The following is a 20634-nucleotide window of genomic DNA, read 5'->3' as shown; positions in this document are numbered from 1 at the left end:
CTCAGTAGCCAATCTCCCATCTTCTGTAATCTATAATCTTTGCCTACCAATGCCCAAAAAGTTAAAATCAAAGACAATTAAAGAAGAAGACATGAATTGGGCATGTTGTTATTCTTTTTTCTCAAGAACCAGAGATTAGCCCCATACATGTTCGATGAGAAGTTGCAACTTTTTTTCGGTTTCTCTTTTCATTTTGCATTCGTAACAAAACTTAATTCTCTTATTTTAGCAATTTTTTTAACTTTTAAAAGAACGAAAACACTTCATGAAACATTTAATTAATAATTTAGTGCAAACGACACAGAAATTTGCAGGAACTATTGAGAAAATAGCAAAATAAAAATTGTCTGTATCAAACCAGTAAGTTCGAAGCGCTTTTCCTACAAGTATGGGGCTAATCTCTGGTTCTTAGCACTAACACTATCATGTCTTCTTCTTTAATTGTCTTTGGTTAAAATATTTTAAAGTGTTTTGAAGTTTCGGCGCCAAGTTTACATTTATTATGTGCAGGCTCATATAATTACGTGTGCTTCAACTTTTTTTTTAAAGCAAAGCATATAGCGAAGAATTAAGCGACGTGTTCATTGTGTGTCGGCCTTAACAGTGTAACGGGAGAATTTTACTTGCGTAAGAAAAGTGTAAAAAACAAATAAGGCAAGAGGATAAGTAAATATTTGATATTGCATGGTAGTAACAACACATTAAGAAAGGCTTCAAAAGAGAGAACAAGTAAGCAGTTGATTGTTGCAGTGTGAAAAGTAGAAAATAATAAGTGGGTATAAAATAATAATAAATAAAACAAAAGAAAAAAAAAAACTTCTATCGAAATAAATCTAAATGAATATTGAATTAAATGGTATTAACTATATTTCAATATACCCTGCCAAAAATTTTTTGAATTTGGCGGCGCTTCTGAGAATCCCTACCACGTCGAAAACAATCGTATACGACAACCAAAACTCGTCGGAAAGGCGCCGTCACTATTGAGAAGTTATACCACGCCAAGTTACTACAAAAAAGTATTGCATGAGTGCAATTATTAGGTGCCTTTTTAATAAATTTAGAACGACGCCAATAAGAACCCCTTCAAACGGCGGTGCCAACTCTGACGATTTTTCGTCATTTTGACGATTTTTGATGGTAAATTTGGCCTCTGACGATTTGACGACGATTTTAAACAACTTAGTTATGAGATGACGATTTTTTTAAATGCTCGACTCAAGTGTTTCCTTTTAAGGGTTTTTGACGATTTTTCAAAGAGATGTAGTTATAAGTTGATGATTTTCATAAGTTGTAATGTAAACATGTTATTTTGGATCTCAATAATATGACAATTTATATGTAGCTTGCTCCCAGCCGTCTCCAATGTAGAAAGAAATTTCAAAGCAATCAATATAAATAAACCTAAAATTCGAAATCCCTTTGAAACATAAACATTGCAAGGTATTCTTTTGTCTATAAACTATTTAAAGCGAAATAATTTTGATTGCTATGGAGCCAGTTTAGTTAAATTCAATTTATTTATTTATTCATTACCGATAATAGTAATAATAAAAAAAATTTATACATGAGCAAGTAATAAGGATTTAAATTCGCTTGGAGAATAGGAAATTTTTCTGTCAAGAAAATTTTGTTAAACAATGTAGTACATATGGTCACAATCAGATATACAGTAATTTAAATTAATTAAAAATTTATTTCAATTAATCGTCGTTTAAAAAACTGGAAACTATATGACTTACTTAGAGATTTAAATGTAACTAAAATGAATAACCACCTTTTTTAATAACAGCTTTATTGTGTATACAATATATGGATGCCTCAGATGTTTGAATAAAATTTTTATTTTGTTCCTTAATTTTTTTTCAACTGTTTTATGTGTGACGATTTTTTGACGAATTCTTTGGGATGAATTGACGATTTTGACGAAAAATATTTTTAAAATTGACGATTTTCAGCCCAAAACAGTTGGCACCACTGCCTTCAAACTATTAGAAAAAGTGAATATTAAGGTAGTTGAAAAGAATCACTGTGGAAAAGTAAACACGATTGTTTAGATGTTTATTAAGTTGATTAAACATTTATAATTTCTTATAAATATTACATTTGTACGACTATCATATCATATATAACATAATTTTTTGCATTAATAAAAGAATGATGTTGAGTTACAAGTTGCAAGTTACATGTTGCAGCGTCTATCAGCCAGTGTGTTAATTATCTATGGAGGCAGCGTGTCTGGAAAAATATTTGAAAAATTATCACTTTATTCCATTTGGAAAGTCAAAAATTGTTCACCAATATGCCTTTTACAATTTTAAGCGAAATAACTACGTTTTCAGCACTTCATTATCGTTTTTATATGAATAAATTATAAGGAGCTAGTTGCGCTTGGTTTTTCACAAAATATAAAATGGCTCTTGTAACAATAGTGATGGCAAAATACTTTCATGTACATTTCATACTTTTTTTCCCCGTCACAGTTGGCGATTGTTGCAGTGTCACTTACGAGTCTGTGGTAGCATGAGGATGAAATGGAACTTTGAAATACTGGCAGGGTAATAACAATGTGTAAAACTTGTTTTAAATTTGTTATAAAATAAACATTTTTCAGTCTCGATGTTACGTGTTCGTTCGTTCATATATGTAAATTTTAACTAGGGTTTTAGATGTGTTCCCACTGAAGTCTCCAATGAGATTTCTTTTGGCTTATTAGTTAATATTTCAAGATTCTAAATTGATAATATGAGCTGCTTTCTTTTGTGTTATTTCCCTCAGACCGAAGCGTTCTTGTTGTTGATGTTACCATGCAAGGACAAATTAATTTTATGAAAATCTCTATTGAATTACTAGATTAATTTTGAAGCCGGTTTTCATTTAAGGGATGTTGCTACTAAAAACAGTCTTAATATTAACAATTTCAAAACTGTTACAAAAAAGAATATGCAATGTTTTTTATTATTGTTTTATTTCAGAGTATTTATCTTTATATTAAAGAAAACCTTCGTATTTTTAATATTTTTCATTACATATTATTTCATATGAAATTAGTCAATATTTTTATTTTTTTTTTTAACTAATCTTGTAAACCAATTTTGAACATATCAATTAAAACATACTACCTCAAGAACACCGATTCAAATGATACACTTCCCGAAGTTAAATTTAAAGTTTCTACGTATTGAGACTACAAGATTCTCAATTTGAAGATATTGAATTTATAAAAAATAGTTTTGTTTGGGTTTACATGAGTCTTAAACATTCCGATACAGGATTTTGTGTGCCATAAAACCTCGAGATTTACAATTTCATGAAGGTCGTATAAAAGCTACTGTTTCTAGAAGCCCTAGGAGTGAAATCTGGAGGTCGGTCTATACCCTGCCAGCATTTCAAAGTTTTATTTCATCCTCATCGCTACCACAGACTCGTAAGTGACACTACAACAATCGCCAACTGTGATATGGGGAAGCGTATCAGAAGTACAAAATGTACATGAAAGTATTTTGCCATCACTATTGTTACAAAAGCCATTTATATTTTGTGAAACGCCAAGCGCAACTATCTTATTATAATTTATTTAAATAAAAGCGAAAATGAAGTGCTGCAAACATTGTTATTACGCTTAAAATTGTGAAACGTATATTGGAGTACAATTTCCGAATTTCCAAATGGAATAAAATGATAGTTTTTCAGACACACTCCCTCCATCGAGAATAAACTAACTGGCTGATAGACGCTGCAACATGTAACTTGCTACTTGTAACCCATTCTTTTATTAATGCAAAAAATTATGTTAAATATCAAGTTATCTTAACTATCTTAAAATGTACGTTTTCCCATTGTTTGAAGGGACTCTTATTGGCGTCGTTCTAAATTTATCTAAAAAGGCACCTAATAATTGCACTCATGCGATACTTTTTTGTAGTAACTTGGCGTGGTACAACTTCTCAATAGTGACGGCGTTTTTCCGACGAGTTTTGGATATCGTATGCGTCTGTTTTCGACGTGGTGGGGATTATCAGATGCGCCGTCAAATTCAAAAAATGTGGTAGGGCACATTTAATAAATTACAAATTACTTCATGAATTTCAATATACTGGTTTTCCATTGAATTGAAGTGGATTTTTTACGTTTCTGGATTAGATTCATATATTTCTTAAATTTCCAACCAGCATTCACTACCCATCACTAATTTATTTGCAGAAATGCCTGTTTTTATTGTGAAAACCAATTGGTTTTTGATAATGTTTGGCGAACATCCCCTTATGCCTAATGATTTGTGCCTCCCAACCAGACAAAATCAAAGTTGTTTTGATTTAATGCCAACACGTCCCCGTAATACGCTAACATGACCTTATACTAGCGGATTTGTCGCCGCAACGTGTTGTGTTGAAGGGTTTTCCGAACGTATAAGGTCCTCTTTATAATGTGGCCAATATCTGGGATATGTTCGAAACGAGCACTGTCGTCCAGATAAACTTATAATCTGGACGGCGCATAAACGGCACTACACACCTCAAATTGTTAATTGGCGCTACTAGCTTAAGGCCGGTACGCACCTCTAGTGAAAAATTTTATTCCCATAAGAAATGCATTGCTATTTATGCTAACGAAATTTTCGGTAGCGTTCAATTTCGTAAGCTGGTACGCACTTCTAATGAAAATAACAGGGTTGTCAAAAGCATATTTTGGGAGCAAACATTTAATTTATTACAATCATTGTGTCCGTAAAAGTTTTAAAAGGTCTATAAGTAATCAACAATGTATTTGAGGAATATTTGGAACATATATTAACAATTTTTAAAAGCGATTAGCTGGTTTATAATGTGTGTACACAACCCTGTTTTTTTATTGTTGTTGTAGACTTTTGCTACCGAAAATTTCGCTAGAGGTGCATACCGGCCTTTATTATAATTTTTTTAAATAGTGGGTTCCTTTGTATTGATGTCTTAATAAATGTAATGAAATGAAATGAAAAAAAAACGAAAATGAATTGCCAAAAACATAGTTATTACGCTTAAAAGGTATATTGGTGAACATTTGTCGATTTTCCAAATGGAACAAAGTGATAGACGCTCCCTGCCAGCATTTCAAAGTTCCATTTCATCCTCATCGCTACCACAGACTCGTAAATGACACTGCAACAATCGCCAACTGTGATGGGGGAAGCATATCAAAAAGTACAAAATGTACATGAAAGTATTTTGCTATCACTATTCTTAGAAGAGCCATTTTATATTTTGTGAAACGCCAGGCGCTACTAGCTTATTATAATTTATTTAAATAATAAGGGAAATGAAGTGCTGAAAACATTGTTACTCTGCTTAAAATTGTGAAAGGTATATTGGTGAACAATTTTGGGATAAAGTGATTGTTTTTCATATATTTTTCCAGATACGATGCCTCCATGGAGAATAAAAACACTGGTTGATAGACGCTGCAACATGTAACTTACTACTTGTAACTCAACATCATTCTTTTATTAATGCAAAAAAATATGTTAAATGTGAAGTCGTATAAATGTTATATTTATGAGAATTTATAAATGTTTAATCAAAAAAATAAACATCTAAACAATCGTGTTTTTCTTGACCACAATGATTCTTTTACAACTATCTTAAAGTGCTCTTTTTCTGATTGTTTGAAGTGGCTCTTATTGGCGTCATTGTAAATGCATCTAAAAAGGCACTTAATAATTGCACTCATGCTAAACTTTTTTGGTAACTTGGCGTGGTACAACTTCTCAATAGTGACGGCGCTTTTCCGACGAGTTTTGGACGTCGTATACGATTGTTTTCGACGTGGTATGATTCTCAGAAGTGCCGTCAAATTCAAAAAATGTTAGCAGGGCTGGAGCATCAACCGAATATAGCAGAATTGCAACTTATAAATCAACATAATTCCTTTTTTAAGACAATATTGAATGCGTTTTTATTCGTATAAATGTTATAACTGGAATCATTTATAAGTCTTTATTTAAATTAATAAACATCTATACAATCGTATTTTACTTGGGCACATTGATTCTTTTACAACTATCTTAAAATGCACTTTGTCTAACAGTTTTAAGAGGCTCTTACTGGCGTCGTTCTAAATGTATCTAAAAAGGCACCTAATAGTTGCACTCATGCGATGCTATTTTGTAGTAACTTGGCGTGGTACAACTTCTCAATGGTGACGGCACTTTTACGACTAGTTTTGGATATCGTATACGACTGTTTTCGACATGGTGGGGATTCTTAGAAGCGCCGTCAAATTCAAAAAATGTTGGAACCAGTCAGAAAAAAATTTTGTTCAAAATTTAGATGTTTTCTTCTTTTAATCGTATTTCGTTTACAAAAATTAAATTAAAGTTTCAAAATTTGTTAATTATTTATGTTAAAAAATCTTCTAACTGCCCTGCCAGCATTTAAAAGTTCGATTTCATCTCTATCGCTACCACAGATTCGTAAGTTGCACCACAACAAACGCCTACTGTGATTGGGAAAAGCACCAAAAAGTATGAAATGTACATGCAAGTATTTTCCCATCACTATTGATACCAGCGCAATTTTGCTTCTTACAAACGCAAATTGCTTCTTACATAATCAATTTGCACTCCTTTATTCGTGTGTGTCGTTGGTTACTTTTTGAGCGCGAGTTTTTTGGAAATTTTTATATTTTCTTCGGCTTAAAGCGTTTTTTTTTCTGAACTTTTCGAGCTGAAGGAGTAAAGTGACATTTGTGAAAGGTGACCGACATGGGGGATAGGGAGAGCCCGCCCCCGGAAGGCAGGTTTAAGGTCAGCCGAGACAGGAGTCGGAGCATTCCGTTTGTAACACATCGAAATATTGCTCTAAGACCCCATAAAGTATATATATTCTGGGTCGTGGTGAAATTCTGAGTCGATCTGAGCATGTCCGTCCGTCTGTTGAAATCACGCTAACTTCCGAACGAAAGAAGCTATCGACTTGAAACTTGGCACAAGTAGTTGTTATTGATGTAGGTCGGATGGTATTGCAAATGGGCCATATCGGTCCACTTTTACGTATAGCCCCCATATAAACGGACCCCCAAATTTGGCTTGCGGGGACTCTAAGAGAAGCAAATTTCATCCGATCCAGGTGAAATTTGGTACATGGTTTCAGCATATGATCTCTAACAACCATGCAAAAATTGGTCCACATCGGTCCATAATTATATATAGCCCCAAATATAAACTGATTCCCCGATTTGGTTTGCGGAGCCCCTAAGAGAACCAAATTTCATTCGATCCGGCTGAAATTGGTACATGGTGTAAGTATATGGTCTCTAACAACTATGCAAAAATTGGTCCCACATCGGTAAATAATTCAATGATTAAAACCGCTATGTTCATAGTAATTAAAGGAATACGAAAAACAATTAGGTAATATGGGGAAAAAATTTGAAGCAGATTTTTGGAAGAAGGAGTGACGAAGTAAATTTTGTGAAAATGAAGCAAAATACTTCGATTGAAGTAGTAGCGGCAGCACTGATAAGAGGCCTTTCATGGTATACGTGGAAAACATCGGTGATGCGCGTCAGAAGTCCAATCAATGTTATTGCTTTATCGCGTTTGCTGGAGCAACTAAAAATGTATGGTGTGACAGCGGTCACTAAAATTGGATATTGTTATGTTTGTGTCATTGAAACGCACGCTTGGAGAGCTATTGTGAGACTATTTTATTTATTGCTTTATCGCGGTTGCTGGAGCAACTAAAAATATATGGTGTGACAGCGGTCACTAAAATTGGATATTGTTATGTTTGTATCATTGAAACGCACGATTGGAGAGCTATTGTGAGACTGTTTTATTCAAAGTAGTTAGAGATGGCTTAAGGCTAACATGAATCAATTTATCGTACTAAATTGAATTACCGATAACTACATTTTGAACTTTTATACAAATTGCTACCACACACGCACGAAAAAAATACTTTTTTTATCTCGTCGCCAACGGTTATGTTTGAGTAATTGAAACGAACGCTTAGAGAGCTATTGTGAGACTGTTTTATTCAAAGTAGTTAGAGATGGCTTAAGGCTAACATGAATCAATTTATCGTACTAAATTGAATTGTCGATAACTACATAAACTAAAAATCGTAGCCAATTTATAAAAGATATAGTCGAGCCGAGGTATTGTGTAGCAGAGGTCTGGCGGTTAATGCTTTTGCGAACGATGTGAGATTGGTGGGGGCTGGTTATCAAAAGTTTTTGCATATTTTGTGTCCAAAATTGGTATGATTTTTGGTGTACCTGCAGAAATATCAGAAGAGGAACTAATGGGAATATATCGGCAGAAAGGGAAATTCTAAAGATAACAAGAATATTTCGATCGGAGAAGGGCGAAAAACTACCATGAGAATTAAGATTATTTTCAAATGAATAGAAATTCCTAAGTTTGTGAAGTTCTACCAATACTCTAGAGATCGGTTAAGCACTATATATCGATGCTAAAGTTGCCTTAAGTTTAATCATTTTTCTGAGCATTGCAAAAAAAAAGATTTCACAATGTAAAATGTGCTTCATGTTGCATTCTATAGAGGAGGTATGTCCAGTAGAGAAAGTGTATGAATTGTGGCGGTGCACACTCACCGCTGGAAAAAAAACATGTCCGGCTAGGGAGAAGGCGTATCAGTTGAAAATGACTATGACAATTGAAAATTTGTCCTTTAGTGAAGCTAAGTTGAATTATTCGACTGCTTTTCGAATCGTTTTGACATACTGGCTGATGTCTATGATCAGGCATTCTCTGAAATCCAAACAAGAGGCAAGGGCAGAACCAGTAATGAAGGCACAGTTAACAATACACTCAAAAAAAGTGAACCCTCTATTTCACTAAAGCCAATTTAACTTTATTTTATTATGAATTATTATGTTTGGAGAAAGTTTCATTTAATCTAATAATTTTTTGCGTACGTTAGTTAAATTAACTAAAAAACGGGAAAAATTATACACAAATGAAGTATTAAGATTTACTAGTTTCATTATTTCTTTAAATTTGTAAATTTTACTACAAATGCGCCCATGCTGAACTTCGTATGGCACTAAAGACATTCTTGCAATTGCACTCCAATTTTTTCCTTCCAGTTACAAAATTTTCTTTAAAGGCCGGTACTATGTTCATTCTTGCGAAAAATTTTTATGGAAACCATTATTTCGCACATAGAAAGCGGCGTTTTTTAGGTAGCTTGGAGCGTTATTTTACAGGGAGCGATATTGGATTAAGTTTGTGGTTGTTGCTTGTTTTTACAAAATAACATTTTATTTTTCCTTGGGCAATTGATCTGCTATTCCTTTGATCCTTTGTATAGTTTCGGAACAAAAATATGGTCCGTGTTTGATTTATAAACCCGCACAAATAGTTTCTAATAAATAAATTATTTCTTAATTCACATTGCAAATGGCGCCGTGCTATAAACGTCAGTTTTTCAACACGAAAAAAACAAAGTATCACAAATGGAAAAAATTTCGCAAATTTTTCGCATTTTTTGGTTTTGCATGGAGTTTCAACGCGAAAACCGAACAGAGTACCGGCCTTAACACGTTAAAAAAATTAATTATGTTTAACACATTTTCTTAAATTTGTCGAAAAATATTTACTTATTTTTGTGAAATCCGCGTGATGTCAGCGTTTGTAATACTGTTTAGTTAAAATTTTCTAAAATTAATCTATTTTTTCTAAAATTGACTAAAATTTTCTTTCCTGGTATGTTCACTGTTTATACCCAAAACCACATAGTGGTCAGGGTATAATAAGTTTGATCTGCCAAAAAATGTGCCCACCAGAAATATTGATTTAGACCCCATAAAACATATACCGAACGACTCAGAATCACCTCCTGAGTCGATCTAGCGCTTGGTGTCCGTCCGTCCGTCTGTCCATGTATTTTTTGCCAAATTTGGCCGTAAAACCCTTATTTATCAATCGATCTTACTCAAAGTTGGCTAAATGTAATCTTCTATAGCACTAGCTATATGTGGACAAAATCATCGAAATCGGTTCAGATTTAGCTATAGCTCCCATATATATGTACCGCCCGATTTTTCTAAATTTGGCCACAAAACCCTTATTTATCAACCGATCTTACTCAAAGCTGGCCAAATGTAATCTTCTATAGCACTAACTGTATGTGCAAAATATCATCGAAATCGGTTCAGATTGAGATATAGCTCCCATATATATGTATGCCCGATTTTCCCAAATTTGGCCATAAAACCCTTATTTATTAACCGATCTTACTCAAAGTTGGCTAGATCCAGTCCTCTATAGTACTAACGGTATGTGCAAAATTTCATCGAAATCGGCTCAGATGTAGGTATAGCTCCCATATATGTATCGCCCGATTTTGAAAAATTGCCTCTAATAACCTTATGTTTGACCATAGAGGCCTCATTTCTTAACTGATCAAATTTTGCACAAGGTAACCTTTTGTCGTATTAATCAAACCCGCAGAATATTATGCAAATTGGTTCAGATTTACATATAGCTTCCGTATATATGCATCGTTCGATTTTCCCTAATTTGGCCATAATTTATTAACCAATGTTACTCAAATTTCAAATTTTGATGTACTAGCCGATCGTATTTATACCTACTTGTAGCTTTTACATAAGAATATTGCTCGATTTTTACAAATTTGAGCGATTTTCTCTTTTTTATTAATGGGCTCAATATTAGTGGCATACTAACCCCGTAGGTGCAATATCAACTACACACGGATGAAAAAGACTGTTTTTCATATGTTTGGCTATAAACATTATATGTTTGGAACACAAATTTTTAAACACAATATTTTTGAGTGCAAGCATATAATGTTCATAAACTAGCATAACATGTTTGGGACATATATGTTAATATGTTAGAACATATTATGTTTGGGACATAAAATGTTTGTAAATACAATATGCTTGGATGCAAACATATATTAATTTAGAAATAGCCTATAAACATATATGTGTTTAGTAGCTTGGAGCGCTATTTAACAGAGAGCGATATTGAATTAAGTTGGTGGTTGTTGCTTGTTATTACAAAATTAACATTTTATTTTTCCTTGGGCAATTGATCAGCTACTTCCTTGATCCTTACAAACTGTGTGGTCCGCTGTTCGAATCCTCGTCCGGCAAAAGGTAAAATTAAAATAAAAAAAATCATACAATTGAATAATTTCTTCAACAATGTTTGTATTACAGAAAAAGGTGCTAAGAACTAAAAAATCTCGTGGAAGTGAGAAAGATGTGGGGGAATATACAATTAGGCAGAAACAACATTTTGAGCATTCAGGTCGAAAACCTATGTTGTTAGCACCTATATTACCTGTTTATTTTCATAATTAATTATGATTGTAAATAAATAAATAAATAAATAAATTTTTGAGCACAATATTGTTTGGGAGAATTTTTTTTAAGCATATAATATTTTGGGGTGCAAAATGCTTCCAAACATATTATATGTTCACATAATAACATATTGTTTTTTGGAAGACAACATTATTGAATTTTGATGCAAAAATACAAAATGTTTGGAACTTAGACAACCCAAACATATATTGTTTAGACCAATATGCTTTCAAACATACTATATATTGGAAGAGATCAAACATATAAATGTTTGGGCAATACCCAAAAATGTATATGCTTGAAGCAAAATATGTTTGGGAGTATATGTTACAGAAGCGATTTTTTGTGAGGGTGTACACAGAAAGTTTTTATACCCTCCACCATAGGATGGGGGGTATATTAACTTTGTCATTCCGTTTGTAACACATCGAAATATTGCTCTAAGACCCCATAAAGTATATATATATATATATATATATATATATATATATATATATATATATATATATATATATATATATATATATGTATATATATATATATATATATATATATATATATATATATATATATATATATATATATATATATATATATATATATATATATATATATATATATATATATATATATATATATATATATATATATATATATATATATATATATATATATATATATATATATATATATATATATATATATATATAGATATATTCTGGGTCGTGGTGAAATTCTGAGTCGATCTGAGCATGTCCGTCCGTCTGTTGAAATCACGCAAACTTCCGAACGAAACAAGTTATCGACTTGAAACTTGGCACAAGTAGTTGTTGTTGATGTAGGTCGGATGGTATTGAAAATGGGCCATATCGGTCCACTTTTACGTATAGCCCCCATATAAACGGACCCCCAAATTTGGCTTGCGAGGCCTCTAAGAGAAGCAAATTTCATCCGATCCGGCTGAAATTTGGTACATGGTGTTAGTATATGGTCTCTAATACCCATGCAAAAATTGGTCCACATCGGTCCATAATTATATATAGCCCCCATATAAACCGATCACCAGATTTGACCTCCGGAGCCTCTTGGAAGACCAAAATTCATCTGATTCAGTTGAAATTTGGTACGTGGTGTTAATATATGGCCTCAAACTCCCATGGAAAAATTGGTCGGTATCGGTCCATAATTATATATAGGCCCCATATAAACCGATCCCCAGATTTGACCTCCAGAGCCCGTTGGAAGAGCAAAATTCTTCCCATTCGGTTGAAATTTGGTACATGATATTAGTATATGGTATCCAACAACCATGCAGGAATTGGTTCCTATCAGTCCATAATTATATATAGTTCCCATATAAACCGATCCCCAGATTTGACCTCCGGTGCCTTTTGGGGAAGCAAAATTCATCCGATCTGCTTGAAATTTGGTACGTGGTGATAGTATATGATACCACAACCCCAGTAATTCGATTGTGGATGACAGTCTTTCGTAGAAGTTTCTACGCAATCCATGGTGGAGGGTACATAAGATTCGGCCTGGCCGAACTTACGGTCGTATATACTTGTTTTATTTCATTTTTTCATATTTTAATGCGTAATTTTTTGTTTACTTTAAAAAAAAAGTAAGAATAAATAAAATGGTACAAATTATTCAAATTTTGCCACAAAAATGCTAAATTCATTATAGAAATTTTTATAGAATTTTTGCAAATATTCGAGGGAAAACGTTTCAAACAAGCGTTAGAATGCATTAAAAATCATAAAAAATATAAAAATTAATTATTTGGGAAAATATAACAAAATTTTTTAATTCACATTCAAAACACTGAATTGAATTTGGATCACAACTTAAGAAGTGATGCAAATTCATTGCAACGGCTGTTGAAACGGTCGACATTCGTTCTATGACAATTTCATATTACATTCATCGCTTCTCCGCCAATTTTGCACCACTTCCGGACCCAAAAAGAACATTTTCACTTCTTTTTGGCTATGCTTTTTTGCAGCATTATTAAGATATTAATTTATGAAAGAATAGTCTCAATTACTATTTTTTTTTTAAATTAAATTGACTAAACCAGACTAAACAAAATAATAAAGGAGCTTTAGTTATTCAACTAAATCAAAAGTTCAACCACAGATTTATTTTATAAATATCAGATTTCAAACATTGCCATCGGCAACTGCTACCACAACCAAAGTAATTCGATTGTGCATGAAAGTCTTTAGCGGAACTTTGTACGGTTGTATATACTTGTTTAATTTTTAGAAAAATGTAAAATCGTAAATGGGTTTTCAAATTCTGGGGGGGGGGCTAAAATTTTTCTGGGGGGGGTCTAAGCCCCCTCCCCAGAGGCCTTCCTACGCTTATGTGTAAGATGCTGCGGCGGAGAATATTGTTGTGCGGGAGATGTCGGGGGGTCGCATAGTCTGACGACCCACTGCCGCTGTCGTTGGCACAGCATCCTGCCACGTAGTCAGTATGACTATACTCCCGCAGCGATGTTAGGCCGGAGCAGTACCGGTAGCGCACCCACTCCAAGCACCGAAACCGAACGGTGTTGGATCAGGTTTCGGCAGACTGAACAGTACCATGGTCCGGGGGGGTCAATTATCTATTCAACGTCGAACGGAACGGACGTGTTTTCCAATAGCGGATAAACTTATCGTAATAGGTACCTACTAAGAATTTCAAGTGTGGTGGGATATTAAGCCACCATGCAGCGAAATTCCAAGTCATCCACTGGGTTGCTAACTTCAGGGCCCAGTGGACGGGTATCGACTGGAGTTATAAATCTGGGCAATGACCAAGAGTTAGGCCCAATTAGTCGACCTGTAAACGGGTCGACAGGTGGCGACACTATGACAAGTCGAACTTTTTCTAAGGTAACGACATCAAAAGGAGGTAATCCCTCACGAAAGAGATTCAAGGAACGCAGAAATGTTTTGTTTATCCTAAAGAAGTTAGGATCAGTCGACCCAAGCACGCTGTCGGCTAAACAAAGCGATTCCTTAAAATGGGCTCAAGGAATTCTTGAGACTAGAAAAAGGGAACGATCGCCGGATGAGCTGCCATCCTCCAAAAGCGATCAAAGATCGTTTGCCTCAGTTACTAAAGACAGCCTTGTGATGGCTATCATTAATAAAGGAGCATTGGACGGTATGGTTCCAAAGCAAAAATGGGGGGAAAATGAGAATGCTCTGTCTGTCGTCTACTCACAGGTGCTGGAAAAGTTTCCCGGCCCAGATCCTCGACACCAAGAGGCTGGTTGGTATCAAGGACGATTTAAGCTAGTCGCATTTGAGGACCAGAGGTCTATAGAATGTTTTAAAGCTGCTGTGATACTAATTGGTGAAGTTAGGGAAGGAGCTGCTCTAGAGTTAGTCGAGAAGAAAGACATACCGGCTAGACCTAGAGCACATGCGTGGATACCTGCAAACCCTTCTGACCCTGAATCCATTTTAAATAGACTGAAACGATGCAATCCAGATCTTTCAACAGCTTATTGGAAGGTTGGCCGTTTGGATGAAGTGGATTGACCAAGACGGCATGCAGTGTTTATATTGAACACTCAGTCTTTGCCACATCTAGCAAAGTCTTAGGGCCGTGTATGTTATGGGTTTCATTATATCCAAATGAAGGTGTATAAAAACAATCACCTAAAGGATTCAGAAATGGACAAGCCTCTGTCTGAATCAGAAGTAAGCGGATCCTCTTGCGAAGTCGAGGGAGATACCAAAGTTGAAGACATGGATAGATACCGTATGCGTGAGGAGGTTTCTACTGCCTCAGAACTCACCAAAGTTGAACCTATGGTTATTGCGAGAGTCACCGAGATCTCTGAAGAGGACATTCTTGATGACTCGATTAAAGCGGCTGATGTGACGGTTGTTGAAAATCTCGATGGTCCTACGGATCCTCCAGATAAATCTTCATCATTGTAAGGCTGCATGTGCTGCCTTAAAAGTTCTCCTGATGAAAGGGGACATAGATATAGTTCTTATTCAAGAACCATATGTTTATAGAAACAAAATATGTGAATTAAGTACTCCGGGGTTCAAACTATTGCAGTATTGCTTAAAACGAGCTTAACTTCTTTCTGCTTCCTTCAATGTGCAATGCAGACACTGTCGTTGCCAATTTGAAAATAGCCAAATGCAAATGTTGGGTATCTTCGGTCTACATGGGACATGACAGGGAGATGCCTCCATGTGCCGTTAAGACCTTAGTTGAGGAGTCACTGAAGACAAAGACGAAACTCATTATGGGATGCGATGCGAATGCGCATCATAGTATATGGGGAAGTAGTGATACTAATGCAAGGTGAGAGTCGCTAATAGAGTTTATTTTGCGTATTAATCTGGTAGTTTGCAACAAGGGAGATGCCCCACTAAAGACAGGCAAGAGGTTTTGGACATCACCTTGGCCTAGCAAGAACTGAATGAAATGATATCTGAGTGGCAGGTTTTAAGTGAACACAGCTTCTCAGATCATCGCTACATCAGTTTCAAATTTGATGTTCATACCACCAAGACCATATTTCCTCCAAATCTTAGGAAAGCTGACTGGAATAGGTATAGGGAATCGTTCAATATGATGATACCGGAAATAACAGAGACAAATATGAGAAATGTGCAAGTTATCGAACACTCAGTGGAGCGTATTACTAAGGCCTTCAACATCTCACTGAAAGCTGCATGCCCTAGAGGGAAGCCAAGGGGGAAAATCGACCACCATGGTGGTCTACGGAATTAAGTAATATAAGGAAATCCTGCAGGAAGCTCTTTAACAAGGCAAAGTCCACTAGAGCCCCTGACGATTGGGACGCTTACAAGAAGAATCTGAGAGGATACAAGCGAGAACTGAGAAATGCTCAGCATAACTCTTGGAATGATTACTGCAGCAGTATTGAGAATACGTCCGAGGGTTCCAGACTACGGAAGGTTCTAGCATCCACCAACTCCGCTCCAGGTTTCATTAAAACATCGGAGGGCAATTGGACAACGTCCAGTGAGGAGACGCTGGAGGTACTATTGGACACACATTTTCCTGGAATCAGGTTGAACCAGGTTCTGGCGGTTTCATACCTAAAGCGGGAAAAGCCTCTCACTCGAGGGCGAAGGATTTCCGACCAATCATCTTATCCTCATTCCTACTTAAGACTCGAGAGAGGATGATAGATATTTATCTTAGAACTAGCATTGATTCAAGTTTGTTCTCGAAACGACAGCGTTCAATAATGTCCATCCGAGCTCGATATTAAATGGACTGACAACTCTGAATGTTGATTCACGTATACTTAGGCTGTTAGACGAACTTCTAATGAAGAGACGTATTTCAGCCACACTAGGACAAGCATACAACCAAAGGTATGTGAACAGAGGCACTCCCCAAGGAGGAGTTCTATCACCTCTTCTTTGGAATGTTGCTATAAATAACCTTCTGGTTATCCATTCACAATCAGAGATATTATTCAGAGGGCCCTCCGGATGACTGAGAAATGGGCGAAAGACAATGGTCTTGGGGCAAATCCAACAAAGACAGAACTAGTCATGTACTGCAAAGATCGCAAAACTCCCACGGTTAGGCCCATTTCCTTAGGGGGTATTGAAATACCCTTTGGTGAGTGTACAAAATACCTTGGCGTTATTTTGGACAGGAAGCTGAACTTTAAGCTTAATATTGAAGAAAGGGCGAGAAAAGCAACGGTAGCTTTGTACTCGTGCAAAAAGGCAATAGGAAAAAAGTGGGGACTAAAACCAAAAATTGTGCATTGTCTATACACGGCAGTGGTTAGATCTATAATGTATAATGTCCTAAGTGGCTACCTTGAGGCACGCCAGGTGTCACATTTATAAGCGTAGATAAGCAATTGTTAAATGCAACTCTCTGAGTTCTACCATGTAAGTAGGAATCGATCCTGCGGAGAAGGATATACTGAAAAAACAGTGAACCCATTTCCATTGCAAAATGAACTAAACTGTAGTAATATTGACCATGATTTAGCCCTTAAGTTTATAAATCTCTTAAATGTTAGTTCATATATAACATTGTATTTTAGTTCATTTTTACGACACCATAAGATTTATATACCCCTACCAAGTTAAAAAGTCAGTATGATTTTGGTTTACTTGCTTATTTTTTGGGAAACCCGATACTAAAAATTGGTTAACAGTCTCTTTAAAATGTCGACGACTAAACTATTTTTAAATCAATCATTCTACAGTACAGATCAATCATTCTTTAAGCAAAAGTACTTTATTATAAAAACTTATGATGAAAGTTCTTAATACAATGTTTTTTGTGAATACAAATTATGACCACGTGGAACAGAGAGTAGTTCATTTGAACCCGCTGTTTGGACATTTTGACTTATCCTATTTTTATTCATCGTAGGTAATATTTTCACATATCTTGTTGGAAAAAATGGAAACAATAATGAAATGAACACCATGTAATGAAATATAATTTTTAATTCTTCATTTTAGCTTGTAACTTACCATATTTGAGGGCATTTTGTCAAATGGTGTAAGGAATTCAACTTTTCTTTGGAAAACGTATCTCATAAAATTTGTACCTGAAACAATTAGAGAAATAATGAAGTATTCTAAATAAACTCATAAAATTGTGTTGTTATCGATGTGAAGGATATAATAAAATAAATATTCTATTTGAAAGAAGGCCAAAGTTTTAATATAAAACATACCAATTCTCTATTAAATTGTACGCTGGGGGGAAATATAAAAGTTGTCCAAATTTATTTGGGTTACTCTGAAATAAAATATTTATTTTTTTACATTAAATAAAATTATTGAATAAGTTTTCAAAAAATCTAATGAAAAAAATAATAATATGCTTAAAAAACCAAATATTCTTGATAACCTTAGACAGTCATCATTCGTCAAAATGACGACACGTAATTTCATTTTCGATTTAAAATGCATTTAGTCTATTGGGAAATGGAAAATTTAAGTTATACTAATTGGACCGTTTTATGAATTTTTGTTTTATACTACTTAAAACCAAATTGAATAAGAAAATAAATTCAAGTTTGGTTCACTTTTTGTCACGATGAAAATTATAGCGTCTTGAAATCAGCCGTAGACAAAATGACGAAGGATGACGTTAATGTACAAAAAATAAGGATGACTGTCGAGGGTTAAAAGAAAGTTAAAAAATCCTTACCAATTCACTATTAAATTACAGGCAAAGGAGTACTAAAAATTTGTCCAAATTTTTAAGGGGTTTTTCTGAAATTAAATATTTGTTTTTACATTAAAAATATTACATTGGTTTCCAAAAAATTTGATTAAAGAAATAAGGTATTAAAAACCTGTAATTTTGATGATAAAAAGGTCACAAAAACGTAAATATCTAGTTGAAATAAAGCCAGTTTTTAAAAGAAAACTTACCAATTATCTATTTTTTAAATTTATTCGAATCCATCTGGAGTTGCTCTGAAATTAAATATTGTTTTTACAACAGAAAAACATTCAATACACTTTCAATTTCAACATATTTTCCTTAATATTCTTAATAACTTTTTTCTAAACTACCGATAAAATATTAATAACTTTCATTTAAAAGGTTTAATAAACAAACACCAATATATGTCTCAAAAATCCAAAATATTCCATGCCTTTATATTCCCTTGTTGTATACCTACTTAAAAGATGCAACAGCCCACGCCAACGCCAACTATACAACTGAAGCATGCCCAAAGACCATTAATAAAGAAGACGTGAATTGGGCTTTGATAGTGTTAGTAATAGAAAACGGAGATTAATATCATACTTGTTGGAAAAGCGCTCCGAACTTAATGGTTTGATGCAGACAATTTTTATTTAGCTAAAGGGTGATTCTTTTGAGGTTAGGATTTTCATGCATTAGTATTTGACAGATCACGTGGGATTTCAGACATGGTGTCAAAGAGAAAGATGCTCAGTATGCTTTGACATTTCATCATGAATAGACTTACTAACGAGCAACGCTTGCAAATCATTGAATTTTATTACCAAAATCAGTGTTCGGTTCGAAATGTGTTTCGCGCTTTACGTCCGATTTATGGTCTACATAATCGACCAAGTGAGCAAACAATTAATGCGATTGTGACCAAGTTTCGCACTCAGTTTACTTTATTGGACATTAAACCAACCACACGAATGCGTACAGTGCGTACAGAAGAGAATATTGCGTCTGTTTCTGAGAGTGTTGCTGAAGACCGTGAAATGTCGATTCGTCGCCGTTCGCAGCAATTGGGTTTGTGTTATTCGACCACATGGAAGATTTTACGCAAAGATCTTGGTGTAAAACCGTATAAAATACAGCTCGTGCAAGAACTGAAGCCGAACGATCTGCCACAACGTCGAATTTTCAGTGAATGGGCCCTAGAAAAGTTGGCAGAAAATCCGCTTTTTTATCGACAAATTTTGTTCAGCGATGAGGCTCATTTCTGGTTGAATGGCTACGTAAATAAGCAAAATTGCCGCATTTGGAGTGAAGAGCAACCAGAAGCCGTTCAAGAACTGCCCATGCATCCCGAAAAATGCACTGTTTGGTGTGGTTTGTACGCTGGTGGAATCATTGGACCGTATTTTTTCAAAGATGCTGTTGGACGCAACGTTACGGTGAATGGCGATCGCTATCGTTCGATGCTAACAAGCTTTTTGTTGCCAAAAATGGAAGAACTGAACTTGGTTGACATGTGGTTTCAACAAGATGGCGCTACATGCCACACAGCTCGCGATTCTATGGCCATTTTGAGGGAAGAAATGGACCGGTAAGTTGGCCACCAAGATCATGCGATTTGACGCCTTTAGACTATTTTTTGTGGGGCTACGTCAAGTCTAAAGTCTACAGAAATAAGCCAGCAACTATTCCAGCTTTGGAAGACAACATTTCCGAAGAAATTCGGGCTATTCCGGCCGAAATGCTCGAAAAAGTTGCCCAAAATTGGACTTTCCGAATGGACCACCTAAGACGCAGCCGCGGTCAACATTTAAATGAAATTATCTTCAAAAAGTAAATGTCATGGACCAATCTAACGTTTCAAATAAAGAACCGATGAGATTTTGCAAATTTTATGCGTTTTTTTTTTTTTAAAGTTATCAAGCTCTTAACAAATCACCCTTTATTTTCTCCAACATTTCACGCAAATTTCTGTGTCGGTTGCACTAAATTATTAATAAAATGTTCCACAAAGTGTTTTTGTTCGTTTAAGAGTTAAAAAAATTGCTAAAATAAGCGAATTAAGTTTTGTTACGAATGCAAAATGAAAAGAGAACCCGAAAA

The 20634-nt window shown here is 34.8% G+C and overlaps 1 protein-coding gene and 1 long non-coding RNA gene across 4 annotated transcripts in view; one reads left to right on the top strand and one right to left on the bottom strand.

The window, feature by feature from the left end:
- The window catches only part of Nhe3 (Na[+]/H[+] hydrogen exchanger 3), a 235270-nt gene extending 229672 nt beyond the window's left edge, over positions 1-5598 (top strand). For all 3 annotated transcript variants that reach the window (XR_012719364.1, XM_075295529.1, XM_075295520.1), the window contains one exon: positions 5395-5598. The gene's annotated coding sequence lies outside the window, so the exon portion shown is untranslated. The remainder of the gene's footprint in view (positions 1-5394) is intronic.
- Positions 5599-17579: 11981 nt separating this feature from the next.
- On the bottom strand, positions 17580-19092 carry LOC142223136 (uncharacterized). Its single transcript, XR_012718595.1, has 6 exons — positions 19010-19092; positions 18756-18800; positions 18529-18593; positions 18050-18114; positions 17844-17920; positions 17580-17756 (listed from the first exon to the last, which is right to left on the bottom strand). It is a non-coding gene; the product is annotated as an uncharacterized LOC142223136 (long non-coding RNA).
- Positions 19093-20634: the final 1542 nt, after the last annotated feature.

The sequence above is a fragment of the Haematobia irritans genome, chromosome 2 (assembly GCF_050003625.1).
Source record: "Haematobia irritans isolate KBUSLIRL chromosome 2, ASM5000362v1, whole genome shotgun sequence".
Taxonomy (NCBI): Eukaryota; Metazoa; Arthropoda; class Insecta; order Diptera; family Muscidae; genus Haematobia; species Haematobia irritans.
Note: the sequence above shows the minus strand (reverse complement) of the source record. Positions and strands in the feature narration are given on the sequence as shown.